We start from the raw sequence: 17396 nt of genomic DNA, 5'->3' as shown, positions 1-17396 counted from the left end.
TGTTCAAGATGGAGACATAGAGATTTGCAAAGTGCACACGGATCTGAATGTCGCAGATCCGCTGACTAAACCTCTCTCGCGTGCAAAACATGATCAACACCAGAACTCTATGGGTGTTCGATTCATCACAATGTAACTAGATTGGTGACTCTAGTGCAAGTGGGAGACTGTTGGAAATATGCCCTAGAGGCAATAATAAAAGTATTATTATATTTCATTGTTCATGATAATTGTCTTTTATTCATGCTATAACTGTATTATCCGGAAATCGTAATACACGTGTGAATACTTAGACCACAATATGTCCCTGGTAAGCCTCTAGTTGACCAGCTCGTTGTGATCAACAGATAGTCATGGTTTCCTGACTATGGACATTGGATGTCGTTGATAACGGGATCACATCATTAGGAGAATGATGTGATGGACAAGACCCAATCCTAAGCATAGCATAAAAGATCGTGTAGTTCGTTTTGCTAGAGCTTTGCCAATGTCGAATATCTCTTCCTTAGACCATGAGATCGTGTAACTCCCGGATACCGTAGGAGTGCCTTGGGTGTATCAAACGTCACAACGTAACTGGGTGACTATAAAGGTGCATTACAGGTATCTCCGAAAGTAGCTGTTGGGTTGACACGGATCGAGACTGGGATTTGTCACTCCGTATGACGGAGAGGTATCTCTGGGCCCACTCGGTAATGCATCATCATATTGAGCTCAATGTGACCAAGGTGTTGGACACGGGATCATGCATTACGGTACGAGTAAAGTGACTTGCCAGTAACGAGACTGAACAAGGTATTGGGATACCGACGATCGAGTCTCGGGCAAGTAACGTACCGATTGACAAAGGGAATTGCATACAGGGTTTGATCGAATCCTCGACATCGTGGTTCATCCGATGACAACATCGAGGAGCATGTGGGAGCCATCATGGGTATCCAGATCCCGCTGATGGTTATTGACTGAGAGCGTCTCGGTCATGTCTGCATGTCTCCCGAACCCGTAGGGTCTACACACTTAAGGTTCGGTGACGCTAGGGTTATGAAGATATGTATATGCAGAAACCCGAATGTTGTTCGGAGTCCCGGATGAGATCCCGGACGTCACAAGGAGTTCCGGAATGGTCCGGAGGTAAAGAATTATATATAGGAAGTGCTATTTCGGGCATCGGGACAAGTTTCGGGGTTATCGGTATTGTACCGGGACCACCGAAAGGGTCCCGGGGGTCCACCGGGTGGGGCCACCTGTCCCGGGGGGCCACATGGGCTGTAGGGGGTGCGCCTTGGCCTTCATGGGCCAAGGGCACCAGCCCCTATAGGCCCATGCGCCTAGGGTTTCCCCCTAGGAGGAGTCCTAGTGGTGGAAGGCACCCCTAGGTGCCTTGGGGGGGAGGGAAACCTCCCCTAGGCCGCCGCCCCCCCCTAGTAGATCTCATCTACTAGGGCCGGCGCCCCCCCTGGCACCCCTATATATAGTGGGGGAGAGGAGGGACTTCATACACCAGCCCCTGGCGCCTCCATCTCCCCCCGTTACGTCTCTCCCTCGTAGTCTCGGCGAAGCCCTGCTGCTGTGACGCCCTGCATCCACCACCACGCCGTCGTGCTGCTGGATCTTCATCAACCTCTCCTTCCCCCTTGCTGGATCAAGAAGGAGGAGACGTCTCCCGTCCCGTACGTGTGTTGAACGCGGAGATGCCGTCCGTTCGGCGCTGGTCATCGGTGATTTGGATCACGTCGAGTACGACTACATCATCACCTTGCAAGCTTCCGCACGCGATCTACAAGTGGTATGTAGATGCAAACTCTCTCCCTTGACTCGTTGCTTAGATGAACTCATAGATGGATCTTGGTGAAGCCGTAGGAAAAATTTTAATTTTCTGCAACGTTCCCCAACACCCTTATCACGGGTTTCTCATCAATATGGGTGCGGATAACCCAACCGCGCCATTAGCAAGTTGCTTGGGGAATAAGCGCGTTTCTAGGGCAAGTGGGGAGGCGCATGACTTCTGTCTCCTTTATAAAGAGATAAGGGTTACCCCTCTTTTCACCCACGCCTTCTTCTTCCTCTGCTCACCCATTCTTGAGCTCCAACGCCCAAGCTCTCGCTCTCTCCGCCCACAAAGGCTCTCCGAAAATGTCCGGATCTGGAGCAGGAGGCAAGTGGATGGCCTCTACCGTCCAGGAGAAGGATATTAAGAAACTTCGGGAGGCCGGGTATCTGGCCAAGAAGATCGGCTACCGCCTTCCGACGGCGGGAAAGATTGTCCCTACTCCGGAACCCCACGAGAGGGTTGTATTCCTCCCTCACTTTGTCCACGGGCTAGGGTTTCCCCTCCATCCATTCGTTTGCGGTCTTATGTATTACTATGGGATCGATTTCCATGACCTATCCCCCAATTCCTTCCTCAACATCTCGACATTCAACGTTGTGTGTGAGGCCTTCCTCCGCATCTCTCCACACTTTTGATTATGGCTGAAGATTTTCAATGTGAAGCCCAAGGTGGTGAACGGAGAGCACGCCGAGTGCGGAGGAGCCATGGTGAGCAAGATGCCCAACATCACATGGCTATCAGGTACCTTAAATGATTCCGTCAAAGGATGGCAACAAGAGTGGTTCTATGTCACTGAGCCACGTGACACAAAATGGGTCGTGGCTCCCAAATTTCGATCCGGAGCTCTATTGCGGCTTACGTCCTAGCCCAAAAAGGGGCCGAACTGGTCTTCACCAGACGAGCTGGTGGTGCTCCAGGCGCGTATCAAGAGCACCAGGCGCGTATCAAGAGCATGGAAGACAAGAACATCAAACTTGTCGACGTAGTCCAGGTGATGTTAGTTTGCCGGACTCTCCCCTGTCAATGCAGGGTTTGCAGTTTACAGGAATTCGATTCGGCCAAGCACCAGACCCTACTAGGGCTCTTCGGCTCATCGCACGAAGACATCTGGAAGGTGCTCTTTAAGTCCGGCAAATCGTGGTCGGACTCAGCCGAAGACCGCGGGTATAAATTGTCCCGACCTGCGAGTTCGGTAAGCCTTCGTATGTTGGCAAATCGTATGCTTTATCCGCATACTCCAAAGGAAATGCCTAACATATTTTCCAACAACTCTCCTAGGGCTGGACAAATAAGGCAGAGCGGATCTATTGTCCGGCCCCGCTACCAGAAGAACAAGTCGGCCCGCTTCTGACGAAGATCCTGGTCCCGGCGCCTTACGAGGCACCGAAGAAGAAAACCAAGAAAGAGGCCAAAGAGACCAGGGGTGGCCTTCATCGCCAGGGTACTTCGGACATAGTGTCTGAGGACTCCGAGGCCCGCTCCTCCTCCAAAGAGGACGAGGAAGAGGAGGAAAGCCGATCTCCCCCAACGAGGAGGATAAAGAAAAGGACGACCTCCACATGCTTGGAGGCCGAGTCACTTAAGAAGGGAAAAAACCCCTTTCCAGACGAAACCCACACCGCCACCGAAGCAGCACAGAGTGGGATCCCAGGGTCCAGCCCCTGGTTAATTCATGATTATATAAAACTAGGACATGTTTGTATATCTATATTTACTATTGGGTAGCGTTAACGCATTGAGTCCCCCCTTTTTTGCAGTCCGGCCAAGTCCCGCACCTAGCAATCCTCATCGAAGGATTCACTAGGCTCGGACGCTATGGACAGCGGGACTCCCCCAACGGCTTCCTCCCCAAAACACGTGGACGACACCGAGGTATCATTCCGAAGGGACCCAGGCCAAAGAGAAACTGGGGAGACCATGAAGGCGGTGCCTGAGGGTCAAACCTCAGCAGTCGATCACACGGGGAAAAAGGCCCCCATGGACATCGACGGCGGGGGCTATCTTGAATTCGGCCCCCAGCCGGACACAGTTCCGGAGACCAACATGGCTCCGGAATCAGGCAGGCAACCTCCCTCGACAGAAGGGGGTGCGCCTGTTCCACCGGCGACCTCTGCCCAACCAGAGGTGCCAGATATCTTATCAGCAGCGCTGAAGAATGCTTCCATCATTAAAGAACACCGTGCCCTTATGGGTGCGGTGATTAAGAAGATTCGTTCTGCCAAAAGCGGGCTGACTGAAGCCTGCATCAGCCTTATAACGGGCTTTGAGGTATGTTGTGAGGTTTTAAAGAGTGTAATAGTATAGATAGTAGCCCCTGATACACTGTTCGGTGTTCGGAAGGAAAAGACGAACATAGGATCAAATATATGTTCGCAGGAGACTGACCTTGTAATACCTCTCCCTCTTTTTTTTCAAGCAGGTGTCTGTAGTGACTGCTACCTCTCATATCGCGGAAGTCTCTGGACTGAAGCAGAGTCTGGAGCGAGCCGAAGAAGAGCTAGGCCAAGTGAAGAAGCAGTTGAAGGATAACCAAGGTATGCAAAAGACCTCGTTTGCATTCGATACGAATGAATAATTGAGTATGACGAAAAAAAATTCATGATGTGTTCTAGGAGCGACGGCCAAAGTCGAGGCTCTTAGAAAGGCAATGGCCGAGGCCGAGAAGAAGGTGGCACGGAGCAGGTTCTTTGTGAAAAGCACGAATCCAGGGTTATTGAAGTTTAGCAAGAGCTCCAAGAGGCCGTGAAGAAATGAGAGACCTTGGAGCAGAGTTTAACGGAGAAAGATCCCGAACTCACCAAGGCTCATCAAGCCGCACACGATGCCCGGGGCGAAGCCCAAGGCGCCCTCCAGGAAATCCAAGAGGCCAGAAAGATTGCGGCGGGTAAGTCTTTTTCTATGCAAAGCAAATATTTAAATGAAGAAAATCATGTCAATAATCCGAATTCGGTTTTCTCCAAAGGTGTTTGCGGAACTACCGGGCAGCATATCTGATGCCACACAATTCTACCGGGCCGAGGAAGGGAGCTCTACGAAGAAGCTCTTCTGGTCGCAATATCTAGCGCCAAAGCATCCAGTGCCCTTTGCCGATCAACTGAAACAGTTGGTCGAGCTGCATAGGGCGGTCGAACTAGCCATGAAGGATTTAATTATCCGGCAATGGCCCGCCGAGGCGATTCCCAGCAGCTACTTTGGGCTCGTGAAGCGGCTTGTAAGTGCCTGCCCTCGACTGGAAGTCATCATGCAGTCAGTCTGTATGGAAGGTGCGCGAATGGCCTTCACCCGCGCCAAGGTGCACTTGGCGAAGATGGACTGCCTGAGGGGAAGGAACACCGCAAGCCCGAGTTATATTATGACAGTGTCCTGAAAGGATCCGCCTTGTAGCGAAGCAATGTGCAAAGGATATTATATTCCCGTGAATGCATTCATGTTATCCTTTGTAATATTGAACAAGGTCGTTTATGTAGTATAATGCTTGTTAGTTGGAAAATTTTACCTCCTGTGCAGATGTTTTATATATTAATCCTGAGAGTTGGCCAGTCGTTAGCTTCTGCCCCCACGTAGGAAGTACGGGGGTGTTCGGGGTCAACCTGAACACTCTTTACCCTAATTTTGGGTCCTTGAAGGAGGTGTTCAGCGCAATGAACCAGGCAATTGGACTATAAGGCTTTATCACTCTCACTTAGCCATAGGAGTTTGACAAAAGAAAGGTAGACACAGCCCCTGGTGTTCGGAAGGCCGCACTGGGGGCTCTATAAGCACCTGATCGGAAAAAACCGATCCGCCGCACACTACATTAGTTATCGCATAATGCGAAAGAAATCCTTAAATATTTTGTAACCTCTCAAACAGCTGACCAGCTCTCGCTGCATCATGACAGTCAGTTTTCGGCTTTCTCTACTGAGGTGCTCGTCCGGAAGAACCGGGACACAATCGCAGTAGTTCTCCCTTTACTTCCCTAACCGATATAGCGGAACGTAGGGTAGAAAGCACAGGAGCCGGGCAACCCAACTATTGACCCAAGACATGATTCGGAGCCGATGCATATAATGCTATAAGTTCGGGCTGTCGAACGACCGTGAGGGTGTTCGGACTTTGTTGCTGTATTATGGGTACAACGAAGCCCTTGGCATATTAAGGCGTACCTTGGTGTACGGCTGCTACTTGACAGAAAATATCAATAAGAAAGAACAACAAGTAAGCGTCATATAAAGCCGCATGTTGTAATTGAATAATACGTCAAGGCGTACGAATACAAGTAGTGCGATAAAAATAAATTTGACGTCGGCACCTGCTGAGACCAGGGGGGCTGTGTGCGGATCCGGAAAATAATCGGATGATCATCGAGGGGAATACCTAAGTATTCTCTTACGCATTCGAGTTGTTTCCCTCCTTGGTATGTCCGTCCCTTCATATGTCCAGTCGCTAGGTTGCTAGTGGTGGCCTAGACAAAAGTGGACCTGAAAAGAAAATGCAAAAAATGTTTGTGTGCCACGGAGCGGTTAAGTCGCATTGTGGGGCACAACCTAGTCTTGCCTCCGCCTATTGCCGAAGTGGTTAATTGATCTCTTGACTAGCTGGGCTGTCCTGCCGCAGAGTAGTTCGGAATCCTTTGACGGTGTCCGGGAGCCTAGCCGTTGAATGAAGGTTTGAATGAAAAAGGCCGCTCTGCACTTCTACTGCTAAGGCGGCGGTGTGCTCTTCGGTACGGAGGGAGCGTTCAACTTTGCCATTAGCTGTTATGACGCCGCGTGGACCAGGCATTTTGAGCTTAAGATAAGCGTAGTGTGGCACCGCGTTGAATTGAGAAAACGCGGTTCATCCGAGCAGTGCGTGATAGCTACTGCGGAAAGGGACGATATCAAAGATTAACTCTTCGCTGCGGAAATTATCCGGGGGTTCGAAAACTACTTCCAGATTGATAGAGCCTATATAGTGGGCCTCCACACATGGTATGACACCTTTGAAGGTGGTTTTGGTGGGTTTGGTCCTTGAAGGATTGATACCCATCTTGCTCTTTGTATCTTGATAAAGCAGGTTTAGTCTGCTGCCACCGTCCATAAGGACTCGCATTAGGTGGAATCCGTCAATTATTGGGTCGAGGACCAGTGTGGCTGAACCGCCCTGACAGATATTGGTCGGACGATCCTTGCAATCAAAAGTGATCGAGCTGGACGACCATGGGTTGTATATTGGGGCGACTAGCTCCTCCGCATAGTCGTCCCTAAGTGCGCGCCTTCGCTCCCGTTTGGGAATATGGGTGGCGTGTATCATATTCACCGTTTTAATTTGCGGAGGAAACTTCTCTTGCCCTCCTGTGTTTGGTGGCCGGGGTTCGTCGTCGTCGTCATCGCTTTGTGACCCCTTCTCCTTGCTTTCGGCACTTGACTTGCCGGTTTGTTTAAAGACCCAACATTCTCTGTTGGTATGATTGGCTGGTGTTCCTGGGGTGCCGTGAATTTGACATGGACGATCGAGTATACGGTCCAGACTGGACGTGCCCGAATTGTTTCTTCCTTTGACTGGTCCTAGAGCCGCTGAATCCAGCATTGACGGTCGTGTTTTCGGCATTATCGCCATTGTTTCAACGCTTGTGTTTGCTGCGTCGGGGCTTGCCGTTGTTATCTCTGGATACAGAAGTTCCAGGCTTGCTTGTGGTGCTGTTGCTGCGAGCTAGCCAGCTGTCCTCCCCTGCGCAGAAGCGGGTCATAAGTGTCGTGAGGGCTGCCATGGATTTTGGCTTCTGTTGGCTGAGGTGTCGGGCGAGCCACTCGTCACGGATGTTGTGCTTAAAGGCCGCTAAGGCTTCGACATCCGGACAGTCGACGATTTGGTTCTTTTTAGTTAAGAACCGAGTCTAGAATTTCCTAGCTGACTCTCCGGTTTGTTGGGTTATGTGACTTAAGTCATCAGTGTCCGGTGGTCGCACATAAGTGCCCTGAAATTTATTGAGGAATGCATCTTCTGGGTTCTCCCAACTGCCAATGCAGTTTTCTGGCAGGCTATTCAGCCAATGCCGAGCTGGTCCCTTAAGTTTTAGTGGGAGATACTTGATTGCATGGAGATCATCGCCGCGGGCCATGTGAATGTGGAGAAGGAAATCTTCAATCCATACCGCGGGGTTTGTTGTCCCATCAAATGATTCGATGTTTACGGGTTTAAACCTTTCTAGGAATTCATGCTCCATTACTTTGTTAGTGAAGCATAGGGGGTGTGCGGCGCCTCTATGCCGGGCTATGTCGCGACTCAGTTTGGATGAACCTGGTCTGCGGTAATCGGCTCAGACGGATTTGTATTTAGTATGTCCGGCGTGGCGGTCATCATCACGCATTGGGGCGCGCCCCCGCGATCCGTAGATCGATCTTGACTGCCCTGTTTTGTTTTCCAACTTGTCTCGCAGGTCATGCGTGTAGCCCCGGGCCATCATGTTTTTGTTTGTTCAGCAACTGGGTGCGGGCTGGTGTTCGGACTGATAAGCCGCTTTGTCTCGGCCACAAGGTGGTTGGTCAGCCGCATCCTGCGCTAGTAGTATAGGCTCTAGTGCCTCATCCTTGAATTGAGGTAACAGCATGCGCCTAGGGTAAATTATGGTTGGGCGCTCGAGTCCGTATTCCTCGGCCGCTAGGACCTTAGTCCATCTATTGGTGAGCAGATCTTGATCAGCTTGAAGCTATTGCTGTTTATTCTTCAGGCTTTTTGCAGTGGCTATAAGCCGGCGCTTGAAGCGCTCCTGCTCGACGGGATCCTCAGGCATGATAAATTCTTCGTCGCCGAGGCTCACCTCGTCTTCGGAGAGGGGCATGTAATTGTCATCCTCCGAGTCTTCATTCATTGCCTGTTCATCGGGGCTAGCTTGCCCATCCTCCCGTTCGGCCTGTTCAAAGCTTGGTTGGGCGGGATTGTTTTCGTCTCCGGCATCATCCGGAGTGCTATTGTCTCTTGTGCCGGTATCGCTGTTTTTGCTATGGCGTGGTTTAGAGCGGCGCCGCTGACGTCGGCGCTTTGGTTGCTTCTTAGGAGGATTATCCTCCTTTGCATCCTTTTGATCCTCGCCATTGTTTCCTTTGGGTGTGTCCACCATATATATGTCATATGATGAGGTGGCTGTCCAGCGCCCTGTGGGCGGTGGTTCTTCTTCTTCTCCGGCATCGTCGTCCATACCGTCGATGTCTTTGGAGTCGAAGTCAAGTATATTGGTTAAGTCGTCGACAGTGGCTATTAAGTGGGTGGTGGGTGGGAAACGAATTCCTTCGTCGTCCGCTTCCCACTCAAGCTGGACATAGTTCGGCCGAGAGTCTCCTGACAAGGAGAGACACTTTAATGAGTTTAGCACGTTGCCCAAGGGCGAGTGTTGAAAGATGTCCGTGGAGCTGAACTCCAGGATCGGCGCCTAGTCGGATCCAATGGGCGCGGATACGCGCGGTTCGGAGCCTATGGCCGGAGATGAGTCCGAGGGTCCGATGACACAGACCTCATCGAAGGTGAAATCTGTGTTCGGCTCTATCGCCGTAGAGTGTGCGGCTTCCGTGGCGGGGTCCATCCTCCCGTCCTCGGATGGCACGATTTGCTCCGGATCTAAAGCCAGGGCAGCTTCGGGTGCGATCTCCTGAACACCGCCCGATGGCAGATCTAGGTCATGCTCATCGTGGACGTGGGGTGCACCTGTCGTGGGCTCCAATCCGTTAAAATGATGTCTCCGCGGATGTCGGCGGTGTAGTTTAGGCTTTCAAACCTGACCTGATGGACATGGGCGTAGCTATGGAACTGCTCCAGATGGCCAAACGAGTTGGCCCGCAGTGCGAAGTCGCTGAATACGAAGATCTGTCCGGGGAGGAAAACCTCACCCTGGACTACATCGTTGTAGATGATTGAAGGAGCCATCGAGCCTTATGGTGACATCACAGTGGAACTCTCAATGAAAGCATCAATGTCGGTGTCAAGACCGGCGGATCTCGGGTAGGGGGTGCCAAACTGTGCGTCTAAGGCTAATGGTAACATGAGGCGGGGGACACGATGTTTACCCAGGTTCAGGCCCTCTCTATGGAGGTAATACCCTACTTCCTGATTGATTGATCTTGATGATATGAGTATTATAAGAGTTGATCTACCACGAGATCGTAGAGGCTAACCCTAGAAGCTAGCCTATGATTATGATCATTCTTGTCCTACGGACTAAACCCTCCGGTTTATATAGACACTGGAGGGGGTTAGGGTTACACAGAGTCGGTTACAGAGAAGGGAATCTACATATCCGAATTGCTAAGTTTGCCTTCCACGCAAAGGAGAGTCCCACCCGGACATGGGACAAAGTCTTCAATCTTATATCTTCATAGTCCAACAGTCCAACATAAGCATATAGTCCGGCTGTCCGAGGACCCCCTAATCCAGGACTTCCTCAGCCCCTGCTGCTGTTTTTCCATCCTGGCAGCTTACCCTCTTTCTTGCTCGGTCTCAGGTTTTGGGTCTGCTTGGCTCTAGGCGAGTTGCCGTCGACATGTCAGGAACGCCTGGTTCCGCTCCTGTGGCTTCCATGGGTATCATCCAGGCAGGGGTTCTAGGGTGAACTAGTCCATCGCTCAACAGTGCGGCGCCTTTCGAGCCAGGCGAGGAGGCATGGGCCTTCTTTGACGATGGGTCTGTCTGGGTGTGTCTTTCACAAGTCCCTGTTGTTTTGGCAATGGCATGCCTCTCATCGTCGTGGTCTCCTTGCCCTGAGCCGGCAGATGCCTTCCCCGTTTTTTTGTGCGTGCAAGAGGTCCCTAGCATCCCCTAGCTATTAGCTTCATGTCGATCTGTTATCTAGCTGGATATGAGCTATGTGAGCTGCCTCCCAGCGCCTCTGTATCTTTGTCATTTTCCTTTCTTTGTGTGGTTTGTAGTTGTAATCTTTGTAATCATGTCCGGTTGATGGCTTTGTTAATTCAAAGCCGGACTCTTCTTGAGCCTTCTTCTAAAAAAAGTATAATCATTTGGACCGTACGGGGCAACAGTTCCCATTATAGAAATCCACCAACTACCATCATTGGATCCGTCCTCATGATGCGCCCAATCATGCACTGACCGGTTGTAGTAGAAGCAGTGTAGATATACTGGACCTGTTGCTATATGTTTTGCCATTTCAAATGGCATCTACCAGTTGCTACCTTTGCTGCCTGAGCATCTTCAGCTAAATTGCTTCTTCACTGAGGATCTTTGTCATCTCTGTCCTGTTTTTACCTTTGTTATGGGTGTGTTTGGTTGCTAGCAAAATAACCATGCAGGCTCTTAGGGCCAAATCCAAGCTGTTTGGTTGCCTATGCCACAAAGAGAAACCAGTCCGCGTGAAACTCAAAGCAGTCCTCAGCCTTACCTAAGAGGAACACTCAAATCGGTCATTTCCTCACATGCAGACTCATGTCAGTGTAATTTACACTGCGGGGGATGTTCTGCGTTGGGTTTTCCGGATAACCAAACAAGTTGCAGAACTTGGCTCAGTGCATGCATTCCCTCATGCAGGCTCTACCGTGCCAGATTCCAAAACACGTGAAAAGTGGGATGGGAACCAAACACACCCGCTTTATGTTGACCTTGTAAGGCCTAATTATCGTGGGTGTTCTGCTTTTGCAACGTCAGGACCTTCGTTTAGTGCTGTGAGGTTTCTGGGATGCGTCCACGATTACCAGGGACTGTAGTCTAGCTTTCAGCAATATGGTTTTACGTTGTTTTCTTTTGAGTTGTTTGTATGATAATCTCTCGTGGTTTCTATTACTAGAAATCGACCCTTTTTATTCGACAAAATTCAAATGAACCGTCAAACATAACACTTGCAAAATGAACCATGTGTTCTATCGATAAAGCAACAAACATCTCTAATTCTTGGAAGCACTCGCGACTAGGGTGGTGGGATGATTAAGATTCACTTCTAGTACTCCCTCCGTTCACTTTTGTGAGGCCTTTTAGACATTTAAGACAGCACCTAAAGCAGTTCAATTTCAGCTGTCCTAAACGACTTACAGAAGTGAACAGTGGGAGTAGTTAAATCCTTTTAGTCTTTGTCTAGTTAAAAAATAATTGTGATTTCATTTTGGTCTTTTCTGGCGAAATCAATGGTTTTCTTTTGTTTTCCATCGTGGACTATTAATATATACCATTTCACATTCCAAAAATGAACAAACATTGTACTTTTAGTGTGTAGCTATTTTTTTATTTCCTTTACTTCTATGGTTCGGTTATTAAAAGATTTGTTGCATTTAATATATGCACCACGTGCATGTACCTAAAATGTGTGAAATAGTTCTTTGTGCAACTAAGTGTGTTTTTGATAATTTTCTGTGTTTACAACTTTATTTTGGTCATTTGCACTTTATATATACATCAGTGGCACATTTTCAAGATGCACAACTTGTGCTTTTTTAATGTGCAGAAATTTTTGTGTGTTACTGAATATGTTCTCCATATTTTTCATGCAATATTTCCTATATTTTTTTTGACTCAATGAAACTTTGTGTTTCCTAGTGTGCTATTGGTTGTTGTGTTACGGAATAAGTTTCTTGGTTTTTTTGTTTTCACTTTTATTTTGTTGACTATTTTAGCTTGTTTATTTCACTTGAGCCACGAGTAAGAAAATTCTGATGTAAAGTGGAACTGGTTTCGATATTATTGGACATCTTTCCCAGATTTATGTGAGCTAGATGTCTATTTTCAGATAATTTTTTGCCAATAGGCTATTTTCATTGTTGGATGACCAAAGTGAGCATATCGTGTAAGCTTAGTGAGAACGACTAGAACTTACTCTCTCTTTTTCTTTATGAGAAATGAGAAATCAATTGTGATGATTGGCTCCACATCAACTGGTCCACCACATTTGGATATGCTCGCTCGGTCTTTATCTTGTAATTGTTTTCTTCATCCTTTGCTATACATGTATAGTGATGGACAATCTTGAAATGATTGTAATATACATATATTGTGATTATCGGGAGAGAGAAGGGGGTGTATACTTTGAGCAACCATATTACCTATGATGGGTGGAAGCACCGTATACTTTCAGCACACCACAACAAGTTGAGGCACAGGAAATGTAAATTTTATGTTAAGGAAACACTCACAAAGGGAATTAGGGGAAGGACTAGGTGGTGTGATGAGTACAATTCACTTGTAGTCCTTAAACCCGGGAGTTGCGCTTACTACTATTGACAGCATGGCATGCTCTATTTTTGCGGGTCCAACATGGAATATTTAATATAGATATTATTGCACATAGTTATGTGGCCATTTCAATGTCTGATGATATAAAAGTGAACATCTTGAGCAAGTAGAGTGAATGACTAAAACTTAGTCTCATTTTCTTCTTATGAGAACTCACTTATGATTATTGGCTCTACATCGAATGGTCCACCAAGTCGGGATACGTCCGCTCTGTCTTTTTATCATGTACATGTTTCCTTCACCTTTCGCTATGTGTGTATAGTGACGGACACTCTCAAAACGATTGGAGTCAGCATCTTTTGTGATTGCCAAGACGAAGAAGGAGGCGTATAATGTGAGCAACCTTCCCGTTTTCGATGAACAGAAGGATCATACACCATGAGCATACCATGAAAGCTCTATTGTTAAGCCTAGAAAAAGCCCCAAATTGGGGGAAGGACACACGCTCCTAGGTGGTGTGTAATGAGTCAAATTCATTCATAGTCTCTAGACTCCAATCCCTGATGTTTTGCACTTACCTTTGTTATCCAAGTTAAAAAAAATGCTCGTGTTGCTCACTGAACTTGGTAAAGTGGCATAGCATGTTTTAGACAATATTGTACATCTTGACAAAAGTTATGTGGGTAAGGTCACCATTTTTAGAGTTGGGTGACCAGTGTGAGCATGCCATGCAATTGGGAGCGAGGACAAGCAAAATCGACTCTCCTTTTTATGAGAACTCACTTGTGATGATGATCTGCGCTACATCAACTGATCCACTAAATTTGGATACACTCTCTTTTTTTTACGCGAAATCACCTATGATGGTGATTGCACTACATCAACCAGCCATTGAATTAGGATATGCTCTTCTTTTACGAGAAATCACTTGTGATGATGATTGATAATACATCAACTGGTACACTCCACTAATTCGAATACGCTTGCTCGCACATGTCATATGTGTATAGTGATGAACAATCTCCAAATGATTGGAATCAACATCTTTTGTGATTGCCAAGTCGAAGAAGGCGGCATATAATGTGAGCAACCTTCCCGATTCTGATGAATGGAAGGACCATACAACACGAGCATACCACGAAAGCTCTATTGTTAAGGCAAGAAACAATCCTGAATTGGGGGAAGGACACACGCTCCTAGGTGGTGTGTAATGAGTCAAATTCATTCATAGTCTCTAGACTCTAATCCCTGATGTTTTGCATTTATCTTTGTTATCCAAGTTTAAAAATGCTCGTGTTGCTCACCGAACTTGGTAAAGTGGCATAGCATGTTTTAGACAATATTGTACATCCCGACAAAAGTTATGTGGGTAAGATCACCAGTTTTAGAGTCGGGCGACCAGTGTGAGCATGCATGCAATATGGAGTGAGGGCGAGCAAAATCTACTCTCCTTTTTTTTTACGAGAAATCACTTGTATGATGATTTGCGTTACATCAACCAATCCACTAAATTCGGATACATTCTCTTTTTTTAACGCAAAATCTCCTATGGTGATGATTGCGCTACATCAACCGGCTGAATTAGGATATGCTCTTCTTTTTACGAGAAATCACGTTGTGATGATGATTGATGCTACATCAACCGGTCCACTCCACTTAATTTGGATACGCTTGCTAGCACATGTATCATATAAATGTTTCCTCGAGCCTTCGTTATATGTGTATAGTGATGAACAATCTCCAAATGATTGGAGTCAACATCTTTCGCGATCACTAGGACGAAGAAGGGAGCGTATAATATGAGCAACCATGCTTCTGATGAACGAAATGGCCATATACCATGAACATACCGTGACAATCTCTATCAATAAGGCAAGAAATAGTACAAGTTGGGGACAAGACTCACACACCTAGCTGGTGCGTAATGAGTAAAATTCACTAGCAGTCCCTAACCATTGGTGTTTTGCACATACTTTTGTTGTCCAACTTTGAAAATGCTCGTATAGCTTAGCTCATCAAACTTGCTAAAATGCCAGGATGGCATGTTTTGGTCAATATTGTACATCCTAAAAACTGTTATGTTGGTTAGATTGTTTTTTCACGTGTTGGATGACCAATGTGGGCATGTCATGCAACTAGAGCGTGGATGAACAAAATTTACTCTCCTTTCTTATCGATAAATCACTTGCGATGATGATTGACGCTACATCAACCGGTCCACTCCACTATACTTGGATACGCTTGCTCGCCCATGTATCATCCAAATGTTTTCTCTAGCCTTCGCTATACATGCATAGTGATGGACAATCTCCAAATAATTGGAGTCAGCATGTTTCGTGATCGCCGGGACGAAGAACGGGGGCGTGCACTGTGTGTTGAATGCACCCCAACATCAGCTAGCGGCTCCTTACAGGTCGTATTGATCTTTCCAAGAATGGTGGCCTAATGGCCATAGCACAACAGTATAGGTGACGACATGGCTGCCGCAATTTCACATAACTCCTGGAGGAATGCCGACACACATTGACACATACGTGAGCCGGCCGCATCAGTTTCTCAAAGCGTCGACTACTAGTTGTAAGCACGCGCGCACACGCTACGTTTCTCTTTCATCTGTTAGGTTGCTGGTGTCTAGGCCGGCCTTTCTCGAGTCTCGGGTGTGAACTGGATGCGTACATGCATGCGTCTCTTGCAGAGAATCAGACCCAGACCGTGCCATTTTTCCTCCTTGGGCAGGCTATACTTTAACCATTAGTACTGTTTTGTGTCTGTTAAGATGATCAAATCGAGGATCATGCTGGTTGAGACGGTGCTGTTGGAGTATATATGTACGTACGAATCTACCTGCCATTAGACGACACACGCTCGACAATCACGGCGCATCTGTTGTTTAGGACTGCATGCAGGTACACACCCTCCTGAGCCAAGGACGAAACCAAAATGGGAGCCCCCTGCAGGTGCTCTAGACACTAAGAGACAAAGAGGGAGGTCCCTAGCTAGAGGGTGGCACAAGACGTTTTGTCCCCGGCCCGGTCATTGGTCAAGAAAAAAAGGAAGACCGACAAACCAGAATCTAGCCCTCCGGGAGAGATCTGGAGTAGGCCGGCCGTCTGGCCTGGACCACGGCGGCCGGTTCGACGAACCGTTGCTCTCTGCTAATCATCTCGACCAATCCCATGGTACGTGGTACCTAAGCTTCTAGGGACGGGTACTTAATTTGGTGGGTCGTAGTATTTGGTGGTACTCCTACGATTGTGGATGGCATCTGGCTACCTGATGCCTTGACCATACGTACAGGATACATGCATGATCTATCTCACTATCTGCATTGTCTCGACGTGGGCGCGCACATGATTAGCAGGTTATCCTAACCCATCGCAACCAACGACCACGCGCCCGGGTGCACGGGGCGCGGCGCGGCGTGCGTACGTGCATACGACGGCGCGGCACCGGCCGCACGATATGGTATTCCGGTCGGTGCCGGTGCGCGCGCGTTGGCATACTGGCATGGGCATGGGGTGGTGGAGCGGGGTGGGGGGGTGCTGAGGGGGCATCGGAGCGCGCGTCTGGCCGGCCAATGCGAACGCCGTCCACAGCATGCAGCGTCGTGCGCGCGCGCGCCGATCGAGCCACCGACCGCGTATTCAGTACGTATCGAGCGAGCCCATCGATGGGCAGGTGATATTGCTCCATCAGATTGGCGGCGCGGAGCGGTCCTAATCTGAACCGTTTCGCTCCACGAGAAAAGCGATCGTGGAGGCGATCGCATCTGAGGCCAACTCCACCAGCCGCCGCCGGTCCCTGCCTTTTCCGTTTGGCCACTCCGGCCACGTGAGGAGGTGGGACCACGTCGCTTCGACGCCGGCCTGTAGTTAGGGTTTGTCTAGTGTCTCCTTAGGGCGCCGTTGTGGTGGTGGAAGCGACGCCTAGGCAAATAAATCTGCCTCAACTTCACTCCCACACCGGCGGCGACCTTCAGGGCGGCGTCTCGGAGTTGATGGCAACGTATGTTGTTCGGTCATGTAGATCGGCAGCTTGGTCTTCTCGACGTTCTTCAGATCTGACGATGAATAAAAGTATTTCAGTTTTTTCTCCGATGCGGTGTTCTACACTGTGGTTGGTGAGGGATCTGGACGGAAGTGTGTCCAAGCGGGGATGGTGTGGCGGCGGCATCTTCCCTGTGGTGGACTTGTGTTCTGGGGTTTCGTCGTTGCGACGATGTTTCTCCAACGTCGGAGTGGAGCCCGGGAGGTCGCCCAGGAGTACGCACAGACTACTGTTTGCGCATGTCACAGCTGGAAGACGGTGTATCCTATGCTGGTTTTGTGGTTGGAGGCTGACAGTTCTGGTTTCTTCCACCGACGTTGTAGTCGTGCGGGGATGTCAGTTCTGGAGCTTGATGGCGTGTTCGGGGACATGTTGCCCCGGTCTGATTCGT

The sequence above is a fragment of the Triticum aestivum genome, chromosome 2B (genome assembly GCF_018294505.1).
Source record: "Triticum aestivum cultivar Chinese Spring chromosome 2B, IWGSC CS RefSeq v2.1, whole genome shotgun sequence".
In the NCBI taxonomy this organism is placed as follows: Eukaryota; Viridiplantae; Streptophyta; class Magnoliopsida; order Poales; family Poaceae; genus Triticum; species Triticum aestivum.
Note: the sequence above shows the minus strand (reverse complement) of the source record.